Source organism: Mustelus asterias, chromosome 25 (assembly GCF_964213995.1).
Source record: "Mustelus asterias chromosome 25, sMusAst1.hap1.1, whole genome shotgun sequence".
NCBI classification, from domain to species: Eukaryota; Metazoa; Chordata; class Chondrichthyes; order Carcharhiniformes; family Triakidae; genus Mustelus; species Mustelus asterias.
The window spans coordinates 15101725-15122104 of NC_135825.1; the positions used below are offsets into that span (position 1 = coordinate 15101725).

General features: G+C 44.6%; 1 protein-coding gene across 3 annotated transcripts in view; it reads left to right on the forward strand.

Annotated features, from left to right (window-relative positions):
• Positions 1-20380, forward strand: part of LOC144511817 (prickle-like protein 1) — a 142865-nt gene that overhangs the window by 84113 nt on the left and 38372 nt on the right. For 2 of the 3 annotated variants that reach the window (XM_078242167.1, XM_078242169.1), the window contains exon 1: positions 5035-5633. The exons of the other annotated variant lie outside the window; for it this stretch is intronic. The gene's annotated coding sequence lies outside the window, so the exon portion shown is untranslated. Of the gene's footprint in view, positions 1-5034; positions 5634-20380 lie in introns of those variants that run through there. 3 annotated transcript variants of the gene reach the window in all.

The following is a 20380-nucleotide window of genomic DNA, read 5'->3' on the forward strand; positions in this document are numbered from 1 at the left end:
CCCGCTAATCCCACTAACCTACGCATCTCAGGACTCTAAGGGGCAATTTTTAACCTGGCCAATCAACCTAACCCGCACATCTTTGGAAAGAGGGGATGGCTTCTCAGTTCAGCCCTTGATTTATTTTTAAAGGAACAGTTGACGGAACAAAGTGAAAAGAAAGTCTGGGTGAAGTGCTATTCTTCGATGAAAAGGCATAATTAATTTTCAGCTGCAGCTTTTGAGGGACAAAGAAAAATGCAGCTACACCCATAAAGACTCAGATGTGGAATATGATTTCATATTGGACTCAGGAAGAGTACAAGGTTGGGGTGGGGGGAGCTGTGGAAGCTCCACCTCCAGACCTCCCAGAAGTTAGGTCTACAGACGCTGGCTGAAAAAGCTAAATAAACAAGCTTTAGAGATAAAAAGAAAGAATTGGTTGTAATGTGGAATAAGTGCAAAGGCCTGAGTGGAAAGCAAGGTAAATAATTCGAAGATGTGAGAATATTTGTCAAAACGATGTGTAATTTTGTCTTTGGCCTTCATTCGACGGAAATGGCTGGCTTCAGGATTGTTTAGGGCCCTTGGGGAGAGGAAATCCTGATGCAGTAGCAATGTTAAAGGGGCAGATGCAATTTACAGTCAGCAGCGCTTGGATTGTTGCAAGAAGTAACACAGAATTGCTCTTAGGACAACTTCTGATGAAGAGCAGTAAATCTTCAAAAAAAAATCAATATTTGCTAGACGGGGCGATTTGCATGATGGGGGGGCTTTGCTTTTATTTAACAGAGTGAATATTGACACCACTATCATAGAAACCCTACAATGCAGAAAGAGGCCATTTGGCCCATCGAGTCTGCACCAACCACAATCCCACCCAGGCCCTACCCCCATATCCCTACATGTTTACCCATTAATCCCTCTTACCTACTCTATCCCACCCTATCAGTGGAGATACAGTGGGACTTGTACTTTTAATGCATTAGCGACTCTGAACTTACAACTGAATCTCCAGAGTCCCCCAAATACAACAAAATTCTTCCTCCAGTGCAATGTAATGAGTAGAGAGAGGATAATGACATGATAAAAATGACATCCGTGTCTAAAGTAGGCCTGATTTCCGAGAGAAATTACCCAATGATCTCCATTTTGCCTGGGATGTGTGGTCTCATTACATGCAGACTGTGACAGTAATGGATCGTTGGATAGCATCTCTTGCCTCTGACTCTCAAGGTCCAGAGTACACTCACTCCAGGACTTGACCGCACAATTCCAACGCTGACTCACCAGTGTAACACTGAGGAGATGCTGCACTGTCGGAGATGCTGCACTGTCGGAGGTGCTGCACTGTCGGGGGTGCTGTCTTTAGAATGAGACATTAAACTGAGGCCCTGTCTGCCCTTCAGGTGGATGTAGAAGGTTCCAATAGCACTATACACATAAAAAAGCCGGTGAGTTATCTCCGGTGTCCTGGCCAATATTTACTCCTCCATCAGCATCACAAAATTGGATTATCCGGTTATTATTATGTTTCTGCTTGTGGGAGTTTGCTGGGTTGTTGTGTTTCCTACAACACAACAGAGCAGGGTGGTGTGAGGGTTGGGGGGGCGTCCACGTTGCTGTACAGATTTCCATAAGCAGAATTAGGCCATTTGGCCCATCGAGTCTGCTCCACTATTCAATCATGGCTGATGAGTTTCTCAGTCCCATTTTCCCACCTTTTCCCCGTCAGCTTTGATCCCCTTATCAATCCAGAATCTATCTATCTCTGTCTTAATTACACTCAATAACCTGGCCTCCACAGCCTTTGTGGCAATGAATTCCACAGATTCACCACCCTCTGGCTGAAGAAATTCCTCCTCATCTCAGTTCTAAAGGGTCATCCGTTTTATACTGAGGCTGTTCCCTCGGATCCTAGTCTCTCCTATTAATGGAAATATCTTCCCCACATCCACTTAATCCAGGCCTTTCAGTATTCTGTTAGTTTCAATGAGATTCCCCCCTCATCCTTCTCTACTTCATCGAGTACAGACCCAGAGTCTTCAAACACTCATCATATGTCAAGCTTTTCATTCCTGGTATCATTCTCATGAACCTCCTCTGGACCCTCTCCAAGGCCAGCACACCCTTTCTTACATAGAGGGCCCCAAATTACTCACAATACTCCAATGTGATCTGACCGTTGGTAACAAAAGCAAATTATTAGCATTCTATAACGAGTCTTAAAGCATCAACACCATTACATTATTCAGAAATCCAAAAATTTATGAACTTTTTAAACCATAAAGCCTGTTCCTTACGACTAATTAAAAGCTTGGAATTAGTAAGGTACAATGTTGCCTGGGGTCCACTATAGGAACTCTCGCTTCACTGAAATATCCATTGCTGTAGCCAGTTTAGATTGTACCAGGTGCAATCACGCGAAACAGCTATCTAAGACATTTGGGAACAGTGCAACACTGGAGCAGAATGAGAGCAATAGATTAGCTCCAAGTTTTGCTCTGTGTAGTGCCCATTTTTCAGTTATTAAACCAAGGAATATCTGCTCTTTTTTTCATTACAAGCACAATGTCATAGATGAAAGTAGAACAGGTACCAGAATGTCAAGAGGCAATAACACACAGCCAAAGGCCCAGAGGGCACAGATTTAAAATTAATGAACCTCAAACAAATTGGAAGAGTTGGCCAACTAAAGTCACTAAGGCGGATAGCAACTCTCAAACTGAGTCAAACAAATATTGGAAATGGAATGGAGTTTGTTGGGACATATACAAAGTGAGATGAACAGATAGCTATAGGGCATGACAATCACCCCACTGGAGTAGTGGTAAAGTTAGATTGTAGCAAGCATCAGTTTTGAATGTGTTACTGCAATTGGTGAATCAAATCGAGTTGTGCTGAGAGTGCAGGCTCCACGTAGGAACGCAAAGTTGGAACTCCAGGACTACTTCCATGAGGTTCAGTATCACAATCTTTAAACTGCCTCACTATTCGATATTCACAAATGACCATATTATTCACAAAGGATTTTTTTTTCCATAGAATCATTAAATCCCTATAGTGCAGAAGAGGCCATTTAACCCATCAGGTCTGCACTGACTCGCTGACAGAGGGGGGAATTTTCCCGCCCCACCCGCCATAGGAATTGTAGTGGGTGGGAGATGGGGGTGGACCATACAAAGGTCCATCGACCTCGGGTGGGATTTTCCAGTTTTGGGGTGAGCACTGCCGGAAAGTCCTGCCCAGAGTATCTTACTCAGGCCCTCTCCACCACGCCCTATCTCCGTAACCCTCCCATGGCTAATCTATCTAACCTACACATCTTTGGACACTAAGGGGCAATTTACCATGGCCAATCCACCTATCTGCACATCTTTGGACTGTGGGAGGAAACCAGAGTACCTGGAGGAAACATACACAGACACTGGGAGAACGTGCAAACTCCACACAGTCACCCAAGCTGGAATTGAACCCGGGTCCCTGGTGCTGTGAGGCAGCAGTGCTAACCACTGTGCCACCATGCCGCCTCTTTTTTTAAAACTCCATCCTTAAAGTTACAAAGCCAATGCTCAGAGTGGACCGGACAGACCTGAACCCATCTCATTGCGCGTTCCAAAAAAATTCAAATTCAAATTGAATCCAATTCCTGGTCCCCCACAAGAGAGGAAACAAGTTCCAAGCTGACAAGATAAGGCATTGCACTCTATCTTGGGCTTGATCTGACGCCAATGGCTTCTGGCGTCAATATAACCCTTCAGAAAGAATAAAGGCAAAATACTGCGGATGCTGGAATCAGAAGGAAAAACAGAAAAGGCTGGAAAATCTCAACAGGTATGACAGCCTCTGAGGAGGGAGAATAGAGCCAAAGCTCTGACAAAGGGTCATCCTCATTCGAAACATTAGCTCCATTCTCTCTTCGCAGATGCTGTCAGACCTGCTGAGATTGTTTAGTACTCTCTATGTTTCCTTCAGAGAGAATGGACTTAACATACCAGGAGGTGGCAAGGAGACAGAATGGACACACGTTAACATTGGACTTGCCAATTCATCCGGATGGTCCCGGAGTTTCCAGGGAGAATGGGATTAGTCTCTTGGATGCTGTTCACTCCAGGTGAAAATTGCGGGCGCTTTAAGAAAAAGTGACCGACAAGTCACGAGTCATCCAAATTTACGTGATGAAAAAGGTCAGTTCGCTTTCCAGCTGGTGCGGGAATGTCGGTCCAAATAATGGTAGGGACATGGGAGGGGTTGGTGACAGGGAGGGAGGTGTGTGCTTTCGTGATGAAAGCTACAACAGAACACTAATAGCTATACTCCAAACAGATCTGGACACAGTGCAAATCCCTGAAACCAAAGTTCCTCTAACCTCAGGGCTGAAATGATCAGAAATTGCACCACTAATTTCTCAGTGTTAAAAGTGACACAAGGTCCATCTGTACAACAGGGGCCTGCAGACTGGGGATAGTAAATTCTGACCAAATTATAACCGGAGTATTTAAGGTTGAGTTTATGAGTCAGTCGTGGAATGTGACAAGATACTGTTACACACACACACACAGACACACACAGCTACAGCAGGACAAAGCAGATCAAATTCTACTCTCCTGCGGTGCCACTACTTTGCAAAGCTAAATATGGATTAGTTGCAGCCAGAGCTTTTACACTCTGACAACCTTTGTGTGGAATCCCCCTGAGAGAACTGGTGATAACATTCTGTACATGAGCTGAAAAGTGTTTTGCAATATGCCCGATTAGCCCAAACACAACGATTAAAAGCTATTGAATTCTCGACAGCTATAATGGCAAGAGAGCTCCCTCTCTGCTTTCCCCGTGCAATTCATTCACAGCTTACGTGAGAGCGATAGGAAGGTGCCAGTTCAGGGTTGTACAGTTTTTTTTTACATTGCAGTCTGTTGACAAAACACGTTATGAAGGCAGGTTGATAAAGTGAGCTCTTTGGCTAAGCCTTTTGCAGTGGGAGAGAGAGAGAGAGGAGTTATTAGCATCTAAAATAACTCGAGCTAAAGGGCTAAGCAAGTCAGTTCCTGTACTTCATGTACAGTGGGTGGGTTCTAACTCCCTCGGTGCGAGACACGCCACAAAGCAGTCAGTCCGCACACGCAAAGGAACAGGAATGGAGGGCAGGAGATAAGTGGGTATTGCTTTACCACAGTTGCTGCGCTTTGAATGCCACAAGACATTCCTGCCACACTCCCTGCGAACGGAGAGGGTGGACGTGCTTCACCGGTGAAGAATTCAGCTTCAGAGAAGGTGGTGTGGGAGGAAGGTAATACCCCCACCCCCAGCGCTTGCTGGCAGCTTGTTTCTCGTGTCGAACATGGTACAGAGTCAGAAAGGCAAGGATTTTTGCCTTTCCCCAGAATACAGTTACAGTCTTGGGCCAACAGCTTGTTAGGAGAATACCTGTGAGGCAGTTTCTAATGTGTGATTCAACTCAAAAGAAAAGGATCAGAAACTGCAAGTTCAAGTGGTTTGTGGATTTGTGTTTTTTTTGCTGAAACAGAAGCACCTCTGCCTTCCCGATTTGAATTCCCCCCCAGCCCTGTTCTATTTTACAACAAGAACTGTGGCAGTTGCAACTTTAAAACCGAAGATTATCGTTAAACGGAAAAAGCAACTCCGAGTGAGAGGTAGGTGTTTGAAACTGCCGTGTGACCCCAAGTTTATACATCACATGGGAGGTCCCACTAATGTTCCAGCATGTTTTGGGGGGTAGCAGTTCACTACTGGTTTATATATATATATATATACACACACTATAGGTTACGCAGTCTCTGAATTGTATCTTGCTGCCAAAATCTACATTCACAGCGTTAACCGTTTAAATTTCAGTTGAAAAGCTGTGCTTGTTTTAGCAAAAGTTATTATTTTAGTGCAGTTATGCTCAGGGTTCCTTTCCGGCGTTTTAGAAAGAGGCCATTGTTGTATCCATATCGTTTGGATTGACTACGTTCATGGAACAGGGACAAACTTCAGTTGCCAGCCATTCATCTTTCTGTATGGAGGCTGTCTAGAAATTTCCAAGTCACCAAAATCTTGTCTTTTTAAGCATTGATGCTTTCAGCTTATTTTTGAAATGAGTGAAGTTTAATTAATGTTCCTCATTGGCAAGACACATCTGAGAATTCCTACCTTTAGCTTTGCTCAGAGTCCACTTATGGACTTGGCAAGCCATTTAAAAATTCTGCTACAAAAGCCTCCTTCAAAGAAGTCACCATAGACACCACAGTTGATCCATCTGTTGCTTATATCCAAACTTTTGCCTCTTGAGTTTTTTTAAAATCAATATTATCCTTCCGTGTTTCTAGACTTCTCTCTACCTTTTTTGGCCTCCTGAAACCGACCTCACTTCCAATAGCCTCCTCAAACTCTTTGTCTCATTCCTGCTCACTGTCTGAATTTCCCCCATCTCTTCTTAGGGTAGCACTGCTGCCTCACAGCGCCAGGGATCCGGGTTCAATACCAGCTTTGGGTGATTGTGTGGAGTTTGCACATTCTCCCCGTGTCTGCATGGGTTTCCGCCAGGTGCTTTAGTTTCCTCTCACACTCTAAAGAAGTGCAGGTTAATATAAAATCCCGAACAGTGCAGGAGGAGACCATTTGGCCCATCGCGTCTGTACCAGCTCCCTGGCAGAGCATCTTATCCAGGCCTTAACCCCATATATTTACCCCGCTGGTCCCCCTAACTTACATATCTTGGGTCACTAAGGGGCAATTTAGCATGGTCAATCCATCTAACCTGCACATCTTTGGAGCGTGGGAGGAAACTGGAGCACCCGGAGGAAACCAACGCAGACACAGGAAGAATGTGCAAATGCCACACAGACAGTGACCCGATGCTGGAATTGAAGGCTGGGTTCCTGGCGCTGTGAGGCAGCAATGTTAACCATTGTGTCACCCTGCCGCCCCTGAGGTGGATTCGCCATGCTAAATTGTCCCTTAGTGTCCAAAGATATCTAGGTTAGATGGATTAGCCCATAGTAAATGTGTGGGGCTACGGGGATAGGGTGGGAGAGAGTGCCAGGATAAGATGCTCTGTCAGAAAGTCGGGCTGAATGGCCTCTTTTTGCACTGTGGGGATTCTATGATTCTCTTCTTGTGAAGAACCTTATGATATCCAGCATTGTTGAAGCTTTTTTGAAAAAAGTAACAAATGTGCAAGGAAGCCTTTCACAACCTTGGGCCATCCTAATGCTTCTTTATTCCTCCAAAGAGCAACAAGATAGACTAGGTAGTCTTTGCTTTTTGATGTTTAATGCGTGATAAATGATGGCCAGGACGCGAGGAGAATTTTCTTTCCGCTCTGTGAAGGTGACTTCTAAAAAGGGATGTTTTAGTTCCATTCTGAACATCTGAACATTCAGGTGGGGATTCAGTTGAATATCACCTTGATCAATACTGCGGCCTAAATTATGTGATCAGATCTTGCAGTGCATCAGAGGCACAACTGTTATCACTGAGCCAAGAGGACATTCAAAGCATTCTCATTAGACCACTAATGCTTTAATGCTTTATTTCTGATACTGTTTCAACCATTCATAAACATGCCTCTATCCTTACCTGCCCCATGGAATGGTGTTAGATATTTGGGAGCATACACATTGGAATTTCTAATATGAACGTAGATGGGTGGGTTAGTAAGTTTGTAGACGACACAAGGAAAGGTGGAGTTGTGGATAGTGTAGAAGGTTGTCAAAGGATGCAGCGCGATATAGGTCAGTTGCAGATATGGGCGGAGAAATGGCAGATGGAGTTTAATCCGGGCAAGTGTGAGGTGCTGCACTTTGGGAGATCAAATGTTAAGGGTAAATATAGCATTAATGAAACGACCCTGAACAGCATTGATGTGCAGAGGGATCTTGTGGTTCAAGTACAAAGCTCCCTGAAAGAGGCCACCCAAGTAGATAGGGTGGTAAAGAAGGCATTTGACGTGCTTGCCTTTATTGCTCAGGGCATTGAGTACAAGAGTCAGGATGTCACGTTGCAGCTTTATAAAACTTTGGTTAGGCTGCACTTAGAGTATTGAGTTCAGTTCTGGTCGCCACACTACAGGAAGGATGTGGAGGCTTTGCAGAGGGTGCAGAAGAGGAATGGAAGGTATGAGCTATAAGGAGAGGCTGGACAAACTAGGGTTGTTTTCCCTGGAGCAGTGGAGGCTGAGGGAATCATGGATAGGGTTGACGGTTAGAATCCTTTTCCCAGAGTTGAAATATCTAATGCTAGGGACATGCACGTAAGGTGAGAGGGGGAAAGTTCAAAGGAGCTGTGAGGGGCAAGTTTTTTATAGAGAAAGTGATATGTGTCTGGAACGCGCTGCCAGGGGAGTTGGTGGAAGCAGATAAAATAGGGGCATTTAAGGGGCTTTGAGATAAGCACATGAATATGCAAGGAATAGCGGGATATGGACCAAGGGCAGGCAGAAGGGATTAGTTGAATTTGGCATCATGTTCGGCGCAACATCATGGGCCAAAGGGCCTGTTCCTGTGCTGTACTGTTCTATGTGCTATACTCAATGTTAACTCCCAGCGACCATAAGAAGCATGAAGTTGGAAAATTCCCCCTAGTTAACATGCTCCAGGTTTGTGTAGTGGTAATGTTACTGGATTTATAATTTGGAGTCCTAACCTAAAACCTGGGAGGCACAAGTTCAAATCCCAGTCATAACAGCTGGAGGAATTTAAATCCAATTAAAAATTGTTCCTATGGGTGGAAGGGTCAAGAATGAGAGGGCACAGATTTAAGGTAATTGGCAAAAGAAGCCATGGGGACATGAGGAGAAACCTTTTTCACACAGCAAGTGTCTTGGGATCTGGAGTACGCTACTTGAGAGTGTGAGAGGGGGAGGGGGGCACAGGTTTAATTGAGGCATTGAAGAGGGAATTGGATTATTAACAGAAAAGGAAGAATGTGCCGGGTTACGGGGAGAAGTCTGGAGAATGGCATTTGGTGCATTTCTCATTTAGAGAGCTGGTGCAGACACGATGGGCCAAGTGGCCTCCTTCTGTGCTGTGAGTGTGAAATACTGGATTGTCATTGGATTCACTAACCTGTCCTTACCGATATTGGACTCCATGTGACACCAGACTCATAGCAACATGGTTGAATCTTAACTTGATGGCATTTAAGTTGTAGGTGGCCTTCCACCACCATCTCGGGGCAATTGGGGAATAAATTCCGGCCTTGTCAGTTTTGCCCACATCAAAAGGGCAAATTTTAAAAATGATTTCTCCTCGCTATATATTCATTCTATTGTGTTACTACAAATATAAATAGTACAGTTGACAAATTCTTCTGGTTTGCTTTTTTAGGGGAGCGATGGCCTAATGGTATTATCGCTAGACTATTAATCCAGAAACTCAGCTAATGTTCAGGGAACTTGGGTTCGAATCCTGCAGATGGTGGAATTTGAATTCAATAAAAAAAATCTGGAATTAAGAATCTATTGGTGACCATGAAACCAGTGGCGATTGGAAAAACCCATCTGGTTCACTAATGTCCTTTAGGGAAGGAAATCTGCCATCCTTACCTGGTCTGGCCTACATGTGAATCTAGAGCCACAGCAATGTGGTTGGCTCTCAACTACCCTCCAAGGGCAACTAGGGATGGGAAATGCATGCTGGCCAGCCAGCAACGCCCATGTCCCAAGAATAAATAAAAAAACTAAGTACTTTCACAAAAAGGTTATCGTGAAGAAGCACGATTGGTGCTCCAATCAGCCCCATCAGTAAGCAAGGTATCGGCCTCACGCCTGGGATTCGCAAAGTAGAATAGATGTCATTCTCAAGTTCAGCTATTTGTGAAGGTAATTGACATAGATTTAACTACCCCCTTTGTCGCATTCCATCCCCATTCTGAATAAGATGATTTAGCCTACATTCAATCACACCTATTTTCCTCCAATCGAATTAGCATGGACAAGTGGTGATCACAATCTTCCTCTGTAGGAAATGGTGCCAACATTTTTTAGGCTGGAGAAAAGTAATTTAAGAAACACACAACAGAATCCCGAGAGTGCAGAAGGAGGCCATTCAACCCATCAACCCTGCACCAACATCAATCCCATCCAGGACCTATCCCCACAACCCCATGTATTGACCCTGCTAGTCTACCTGACACTAAAGGGCAATTTATCATAGCCAATCAACCTAACCCACACATCTTTGGAGTGTGGGAGGAAACCAGAGCATATGAAGGAAACCCACACATTCACGGAGAGAACATGTAAGCTCCACACAGACAGTTACCCGAGGCTGGAATTGAACCTGGGTCCCTGGTGCTATGAGGCAGCAGTGGTAACCACTGTGCCACCGTGCCGCCCCTAAATCTAAATTTTCTTTCAATTCCAGGATTTGTATACATAAATCTAGGCCCACACTGCAGTACTGGAGGGGTTCTGCATTGTTGGAGGTGCCACCTTTTCAATGAGATGTTAAACCAAGGCTCTTTCTACCCTCTCTCATGAACATCAGTGATCCCATGGTGCTATTTCAAAGAAGGAAGTTTCTTTTATGCTTTCATGGGATGTGGGCACCACGAGGAAAAGGCCAGCATTTGTTGCCCATCCTTAACTGGTCTTGAAATGAGTAACTTGCCCTTTTCAGAGGACAGTTAAGAGTCAATCAGATTGCTGTGGGGTTGGAATCACATGTAGGCCAGATCAGGTAAGGATAGGTTTCCTCCTCTGAAAGGCATTAGTGAACCAGTTGGGTTTTCATGACAAAAAATGACAGTTGTCATGTGGTCACCATTACTGAAACTAGCATTCTATTCCAGATTTATTCATTAAAATTAAATTCCACCAGCTACCTTTTGGGGATTTGAACCCATGTCCGGAGAGCATTGACCTGGATTACTAGCCCAGTAACATTACCACTACACTATTATCTCCCCAGGGTCCTGCCAGAGGTAGTAATAGAGGTGGGAACAATTTTGTCTTTTAAAAAGCATTTAGACAGTTACTTGGGTAAGATGGGTATAGAGGAATATCTATGTAAGTCCTGGAAATTGAAAGAAAATTTCGATTTAGGGGCGGCACGGTGGTTAGCACTGCTGCCTCACAGCATCAAGGACCCAGGTTCAATTCCAACCTCGAGTAACTGTCTGTGTGGAACTTGCGTGTTCTCCCCATGAATGTGTGGGATTCCTCCGGGTGCTCTGGTTTCATCCCACATTCCAAAGATGTGCGGGTTAGGTTGATTGGCCATGATAAATTGCTCTTTAGTGTCAGGCAGACTAGCAGGGTAGTTACGGGCATAGGGCCTGGATAGGTTGGTGCAGGGTTGATGGGTTGAATGGCCTTCTTCTGCACTGTAGGGATTCTATGATTTTCCTGTTGTGTGTTTATTAAATTACTTTTTCCTAGCCTAAAAAATGTTGGCACCATTTCCCACAGAGGAAGATTGTGATCACCATTTGTCGATGCTAATTCGGCCAAATGCGGGCAATTAGGAAAAGCTTAGTGGTAAGAACTGGGCAGCATGGACAAATTGGGTCGAAGGACCTATTTCCATGCTGTAAACCTCTATGACTCTCAATCAATATCACAATGTATAGGGAAAGGGCAGGGGAAAGGACCTGAGTAAGACACTCTTGTCAGAGAGTCAGTGCAGACTCAATGGGTCGAATGGCCTTTTCTGCACTATAGGGATTCTAAGACCCACAGTAATGTGGTTGACTCTTAACTGCCCTCTAGCAAGCCAGTCAGTTAATGGGCAATTAAGCGTGGGCATCAGACGCTAGCCTTGTTGGTGATGCCCACATTCCATGAAAGAATACAACAGCAAAAATAGATGGTTTCTGGTCACTGTCACATTGCTGTTTGTGGGAGCTTGCTGTGCACCAATTGGTTGCCACCTTTTTTATACTATAACAGTGACTACACTTCAGACATACTTTGTTGGCTGTAAAGTGCTTTGAGACTGTGGGTGTGAACGGTGCTATATAAATGCAAGTCTTTCTTTTCTTTCCTTTTCCTGCCTCAAAGTGGGTATTGTGGAATTCTTTAGGAAATCTTAATGCCACCAAACCTGAAAGGTTAATTTGTTTTTTTTTGAGGGATGGAGCATTAAGGTCCTGATGGCAAACTCAGCAATCGTAACAGCAGGCATATGCAGCACATGACACGTTACTGAGCTGTACAGATCAGGGCTCCAGCTTTGATCCCTGGTCTGGGTCGGGTTAGCAGATCTAAGCCGAGGAACTGCAATGGGCTTCTGTGTCCATGGTCAAGGAGGGGCGGGGGGGGAATGATCCAATTGCTTGTGATTGCTATCCAATCATCGCTGGAGGAATGTGCATGTGTGACACTGTCAACACTGTAATGAGGGCCAAATATGAAGATTACCCATTTGGCCAAGGTACCTGGGAAGGGTAGTGTGGGCACCAGTAGAATTGTACTGTAGCAAGAAACAGGACTGCCGTTCTGTGAGTCTCGCCCACCCCGATTCTGGGATGGGCAAGGCGGTAAAATTCCGGTCGTTAACTCTGTTTCTCTCTGTACGGATGCTGCCAGATCCGCTGAGATTATCCAGCATTTTCTGTTTTCATTTCCGATTTCCAGCATCCGCAGTATTTTGCTTTTATCATCATATACAGTTCTTTTGTTGTATTTTTGGGGAGAAGTTTTTCCAAGTATTTCCAAGATGGCACCGGAATGAGGCGACTTCTTGCAAGTTGTGCCCAGCATACCTTCTAATTCTATCTTTTACTCTTGTTCTATGCTTCTAAAACTTCATTCTAACTCTTTTAAACTCTCTAACAATGCAGTACATTCTGCACTTTCTCGTTTCCTTCTCTATAAACGGTATGTTTTGTCTGTATAGCACGCAAGAAACAATACTTTTCACTGTTTGATAATACATGTGACAATAATAAATCAAATCAAAAAAGTTACATAGAATATAACAAAGTTCACAGAACATGGATTATAAATGGACTTTGAACTGATATCATATTTTAAAAAGCATATGTTACAATGACACAGCAAGTGAGCCTTAAAATAAAACTGAGGCCCGCACACACACGTCATAGAGTCAAGTCTGTGCTGAGTCCATATGCAAATTGATGTCAAAAGAGGACAATGTCAGGCATGACTGAGTCAACCCTTCTCACGCCCCTTGGTTAAATGATCTGTTAACATCACCGTCTTGGCTGATGCATAAAGAACACAAGGGACCAGGATGCTGATGTGGAACCACAGGGAGATTTCCTGCTTTGATGCTTCCAATGTGGAACTTTTCCTGTCGAGAGCCTGTCTCGAAAGGTCAACGCACTCTAAAAACCCATAATAGAGTCATAGAGATAATACAGCACGGAAATAGGCCCTTCAGCCCAACGCGTCCATGCTGACCAGGTTTCCTAAACTGAAACTAGTCCCATTTGCCTGCGTTTGACCCATATCCTTCGTACCCTTTCCTATCCGTGTCCCTGTCCAATTGTCTTTTAAATGTTATAACTGTACCCGCCTCTACCATCTCCTCTGGCAGCTCATTCCATATACACACCACCCTCTGTGTGAAAAGGTTGTCCCTCAGGTCCCTTTGAAATCTTTCCCCTCTCACCTTAAACCTAATGACCTCTAGTTTTGGGCTCCCCCACCCTGGAGAAATGACCTTGGCTATTCACCTTATCTATGCCCCCTTCATGATTTTATAAACCTCTATAAGGTCATCCCGCATCCTGTTATGCACCAGGGAAAAAAGTCCCAGCCTATCCAGCCTCTCCTTATAATTCAAACCTTCAGTCCTGGTAACATCCTCGTAAACCTTTTTTGCATCCGTTCCAGTTAAATAGCATCCTTCCTATATAGCAGGGCGACCAGAATTGTACGCAGTACTTCAAATGTGGTCTTACTAATGTCTTGTACATTTGTAGTATACCTGTACTCATTGCTCTGACCAATGAAGACAAGTGTGCCAAACACCTTCTTCACCACCCTATCTACCTGTGACGCCACTTTCAAGCTTGGTTTAAAACCTCAAAACATTATCTTGCACCAATGGAACACAATTACGTTCAGCTAACCTACCAACACAGCAATCGTGGCAATGAGAGCCACAGTTGTCATTGCACAGCTCCCACCCTGCCTTACTGCCAAGCCCCTAAATAGAAATGGTGAGATTAGTTAACTTAGAGCAGACCCAATGGCAGCGATTTGAACATTGGAAGCTCCTATTCTCTGGCCAAGGCTCAGTTATGCACAATGTGGGTCATTCACGGCAGATTATCAAGGTACAACCAATTTTCTCAAATGCAAAATTTAATTTTACAAATCAAAAAGTAGCAAAGGGATCAAGAAGGGTAGATGGCGAAATAGAGTTGGGACTTCCCAGCTAGGTTAGCAAGGCATATATATCCATTAAGTGCATTTCCAAGTCTTAGAGCCTTCACAGAGGAAAAGGGGGCAATGAAGTTGGAGGGGAAAATGGCCTTTTTAAGTAACAATAATTATGAACTGTATTAACATTTTGTTTGTTTTGCTCTGGCCACTTTGTTTAGTTGCTGTCATTCAAAAGTAACTCGGATAACATTATCATACAATCATTCAGCCCATTGATCCTGCACCAACAACAATCCCACCCAGGCCCTAGCCCAGGAGCCCCACGTCTTTACCCTGCTAACCCACCTGACACTATGAGGCGATTTACCATGGCCAAACAATCTAACCTACACACCTTGGGACACTAAGAGGCAATTTAGCATAGCCAATCCACCTAACCTGCACATCTTTAGACTGTAGCAGGAAACCGGAGCACCCAGAGGAAACCCACGCAGACAGGGGGAGAATGTGCAAACTCCATACAGACAGTCACCCAAGGTCGGAATTGAACCCGGGTCCCTGGTGCTGTGAAGCAGCAATGCTAACCACTGTGCCACTATGGGAGAGATGCTGTAAATTATTGAAACAATTAAGCTACTATCAAGGACACCAGTAGAAACAATTGTTCACATAAATAGATGTAAACGGATATCATATAGTCAGGATTGTGAAGACATGGCTGCAGGGTGACCAGGGATGGGAACTGAACATCCAAGGGTATTCAGTATTTAGGAAGGACAGACAAAAAGGAAAATACAGTGGGATTGCATTGCTGGTTAAAGAGAAAATTAACACAATAATGAGGAAGGATATTAGCTCCAACAATTTGGAATTTTTATGGGTGGAGCTGAGAAACACCAAGGAGAAAAAAAATTAAGTGGGGATATATTTAGACCCCCAAACCATAGTGGTGATGTTGGGGATGGTACTAAACAGGAAATTAAAGGTGGTTGCAATAAAGAAACATTTGTAATTATGGGTGACTTCAATCTGTATGTAGATTGAGCAAATCAAATAAGTAACAATACCATAGAGGAGGAATTCTTGGAGTGTATACGGGATAGTTTTCTGGACCAATTGGTTGAGGAACCAACTAGAGAACAGGCCATCATAGACTAAGGTATTGCGTGATGAGAAAAAAATAATTGGCACCCTAGTTGTGCGAGATCCCTTGGGGATGAGCGACCGTAATATGATAGAATTCTTCAACAAGATGGAGAGTGATACAATTGCTTATCAGACTAGGGTCCTGAATCTAAATAAAGGAAACTATGATGATATGAGGCATGTGTTGGCAATGATGGATTGGGGAACGTTACTTAAATGGGTGACGGTGGACTGGCAATGGCAAACATTTAAAGAGCTCATGGGTGAGAGCTGCAATAATGGCGACACGGTGGCGCAGTGGTTAGCACTGCTGCCTCACAGCGCCAGGGACCCAGGTTCAATTCCTGCCTCGGGTCACTGTCTGTGTGGAGTTTGCACTTTCTCCCCGTTTCTGCGTGGGTTTCCTCCGGGTATTCAGTTGTTCAATCATTTCTGATTGTTCAATCAACTGAATACATACTTTGGTTCTGTCACAAAGGAGGACACAAATAATGCACCATAATTGTTGGGGAACGCTGGGCTTAGTGAGAGGGAGGAACAGAAGGAAATCAGTATTAGTAGGAAAATGGTACTGAGGAAATTGATGGGATTGAAGGCTGATAAATTCCCAGGGCCTAATAATCTACATCTCAGAGTACTTAAGGAAATAGGAGATGCATTGCTGGTCATTTTCCAAGATTCTATAGACTTTGGAACAATTCCTACAGATTGGAGGGTGGCGAATGTGACCCCACTGTTTAAAAAGGGAAGTAGGGAGAAAACAGGGAATTATAAACCAGTCAGCCTGATGCCTGGGAGTGGGGAAAATGCTAGAGTCCACAGTAAAGGTTTTGATAGCTGAGCACTTGGAAAGCAAGATCAGATAGAGTCAGCATGGATTTACGCAAAGGAAATCATGCATGATCAACCTACTGGAATTCTTCAAGGATGTAAATAGAATTGATGAGGGGGAGCCAATGGATGTGGTTTATTTGTACTTTCAGAAGGCTTTCGACAAGGTCCCACACAGGAGATTAGTGTGTAAAATTAAAGCGCATGGGATTGGGGGTAGAGCATTAGATGGATAGAAAACTAGATGGCAGACAGGAAACAAAGTGTAGGAATAAATGGGTCTTTTCCCAAGTGGCAGGCAATGATTAGTGGGATACTCCAGGGATCAGTGCTAACAGGACTAGACAGGATAGATGCAGGAAGGATGTTCTAGATTGTGTGGAAGCCCAGAACTAGGAGTCACAGTCTAAGGATATGGGATAAACCATTTAGGACTGAGATGAGGAAGAATCTCTTCACCCAGAGAGTGGTGAGCATGTGGAATTCTCTGGGCGGAATTTTACCGGCATATCCGCCCGAGGTTCATACGATCCCGCCCAAGGCCAACGTAGAATGCTGTTCTCCGAGCCTCACCCGCCCCCGGAATCAGGGCAGGCGTGCCGGTAAAATTCCAGCCTCTATCACAGAAAGCAGTTGAGGCCAAAACATTGTATATTTTCAAGAATGAATTATATATAGTTCTTGGGGTTAAAGGGATCAAGGGATATGGGGTGGGCAAGGCAGGAACAGGTTACTGAGTTGGATGATCACTCATGATCATAATAAGCAGTGGAGGTTTGAAGGGCCAAATGGTCTGCTCCTGCTTCTCATTTTTTATGTTTCTAACTTGCTGCTGGAGCTGTGTGTATGCTGTTGTGTCTTTTATTATTTTATTATTAGCTAATATACATTTGTTCTTTAACTCAAGAAAGCCTGGTTTGATCGGCTCATTATTAAAGATGTAAATACATTTGGATTGGAAAAGGCATGTGCACAGAAAATGAATGTTCAAATACTTTGCCGCGACCAACCGAGGGAGGCTGAGTAAAGGGGAGCCGGTTCGTCACTCCCCACCCGGTCATAACAATATTTCAACAGTTTGACTTTTCAAACTGGTCCCTGATGGGGAATCGCTGCAAGTTAAAACTCGTGGGGTTAATTATTTTCCATTTTCTCCTTTCTATTCTGTACTCTTGTCAAAACCCTGATTACGCACATCAGTGTGTGTGGACTGAGTACCCCAGCAGCTGTCGGCTACTGACTGACCTCAATGGAACGATGGATTCTGTTGAAACTTCCATTTCTTTTTTGTCTGCTATCTGGAGTGTCTTGTAAACACTTTGCAATCAGGAACTATACGTTTACAAAACTCTCTGACCTCTCCAGTATTACTCCAGTCTTGCGCATTGATGTTCCTTTTATTTTGACTTCAGAGCTCACACTGACCAACATGACGTTAAAAATTTCAAACTATGTTACCAGATTTAACAGGCTGAACACCAGGAGCTGGCCCCAAGATATGGGGATCTTAGAAATATAAGGGAGGACCAAAAGATCTGCTTTTTGGGGATTATGCTGGGAGGTAGAAAGGTCAATGTCAGAGGTTCACTCCATGACCTAGTACAGAAAGGGCCTCATTCTAATCGACACACAGCTGCCTTCTGTGGTTACAATGTGTTAGAACAGACTCAAGTCACTGGATGCAGTTGGGATCAGGCTCAAAGCACGATAGTACAGTGATTAGCACAGCTGCCCCACAGCGCCAGGGAACCCGGGTTCGATCCCCAGCTTGGGTCACTGTCTGTGCGGAGTCTACACGTTCTCCCCGTGTCTGCATGGGTTTCCTCCGGGTGCTCCGGTTTCCGTCCAGAGGACATGCTGGTTTGATGCATTGGCCGTGTTAAATTCTCCCTCAGTGTACCCCGAACAGGCGCCGGGGCGTGGCGACTAGGGGATTTTCACAGTAACTTCATTGCAGTGTTAATGTAAACCTACTGGTGACACTATTAAATAAACTTTAAAAATCTACTTCATTGCACTTTCCTCTGCACTTCACAGATCTATAACGATAACAGTTCTGTTGCTGGAATGGGGATGCAGGTGGCGGTGGTGGGGAAATGGGAAGAACATAAAAGAAAAGGGAGCTGAGGATATTATTCCGTCCCTTTGCTATAAGGGGAAGGCAATATGGAAAGGCTGAGCTTTTCACAAATTAACATGACAGTAAAAGATTTCCTCCACCATTAATTTAAATAATGCACACCGGCAGTATGAAGATGTATTATAGAATAGAATCCTACAGTGCTGAAGGAGACCATTCAGCCCATCGGGTCTGCACCGAACACAGTCCCACCTAGGCCCTATCCCCAGAACCCCATGCATTTACCCTAGCTAGGCCCCCTGATTATAAAATGGAGATTTCATTTCTGAATGGACATATTCATTTAACTAAAGCACCAGTTTCAGTTTCCTCAGTAAATACGGGGCGCGATCTTACCGTCCGGTCACACCAAACTCCTGCAGCAGCCAAATCTCTGTTCACTGCAGCGGGGTGGGAAAATCCCGCTGGTGTGAACAGCCATAACATTGCGGCCACAGTGTTCAGTGTGGCACTTAGCCAGAGATATCAGACAGGTCAAAGACAGGATCCCCAAAATGTCTCCTTTAGAGTTGCTACGATCACAGAGGCGATTAAAAATAAAAATAACTGCTAGTCCTATTCGGCTGTGTTTAAGCTGGTATCGCTCCTGTCGCTGAGTCACAAGATTTTGGGTTCAAGTCCTATCCCAGGGTTCGAGCGCACAAGTCTTGGCTGACACTCCAGGGCAATACCGAGGGAGTGCTGCAGTGTTGGAAATGTAGTCTTTTGGATATGATGTTAACATAGGGGACACATCAGCCTACTTGAGTGGATGTAAAAGGGATGTGTTGTTGCAATTATACAGGGCTTTGGCAAGGCCACACCTCGAATACTGTGTATAGTTTTGGTCTCCTTTTCTGAGGAAGGATGTTCTTGCTCTCGAGGGAGTGCAGCGAAGGTTTACCAGGCTGATTCCAGGGATGGCGAATCTGATGTATAAAGAGAGATTGACTAGGTTAGGATTGTTTTTGCTGGAGTTCAGAAGAATGGTGGGGGGGGTTCCATGGAGACTTAAGAAACTCTAACAGGACTAGACAGGGTAGATGCAGGAAGGATGTTCCGGAACAAAGAACAATACAGCACAGGAACAGGCCCTTCGGCCCTCCAAGCCCGCGCCGCTCCCTGGTCCAGGATTGAATCCTGAATCCAGGATCCCCGCCCAATTTTCCAGCCTATCTACATACCAATATCCTATCCACCGAGCTGTCCCTCACAGCTACGATGCTTTGTTCATCACAACCTATTAACTCACCCCCACCCCCCCATTCCAGACCATGTGATCTCCAGGGAGAGGCGAAAACCCAGAGTGAAAACCCCAGGGCCAATATGGGGAAAAAAAATCTGGGAAATTCCTCTCCGACCCCCTGAGGCGATCGAAACGAGTCCAGGAGATCACACCGGCCCTGATCGGAAAATGCTTCCCAACCCTAGTCATTTCCACTTCCACGAACACCATATGAATTCCCTGCCCCCGAGACAGGTTCCCAACTATCCGCAGTCTCGCTCTGTACTGGCAGATCATAGAATGAAGCCTTGAAACGAGAAACAAGGAACAATTAGCCTGCGCCGCTCCCTGGTCCAAACTAGACCACTCTTTTGTATCCCTCCATTCCCACTCCGTAGGTAGCGGAGTCCAAAACCAGGGATCACAGTCTGAAGATTCAGAGTAGACCATTTAGGACAGAGATGTGGAGACATTTCTTCACCCAAAGAGTGATGAGCCTGTGGAATTCATTACCACAGGAAATAGTTGATGCCAAAACATTGAATGTATTCAAGAGACGGCCAGATTTGGCACTTGGAGTGAATGGGATCAAAGGTTATGGGGAGAAAGCAGGATTAGGCTATTGAATTGGATGATCAGCCATAATCAAATGGCCTCCTCCTGCTCCTATCTTCTATGTTTCTATCCCATTGCGCTGTTTTGAAGAAGAACAGGGCAGCTATCCTGAGTGTCCTGGCTGATATTGATCCCTCAGTCGACATCACAAAAACGGATTGCC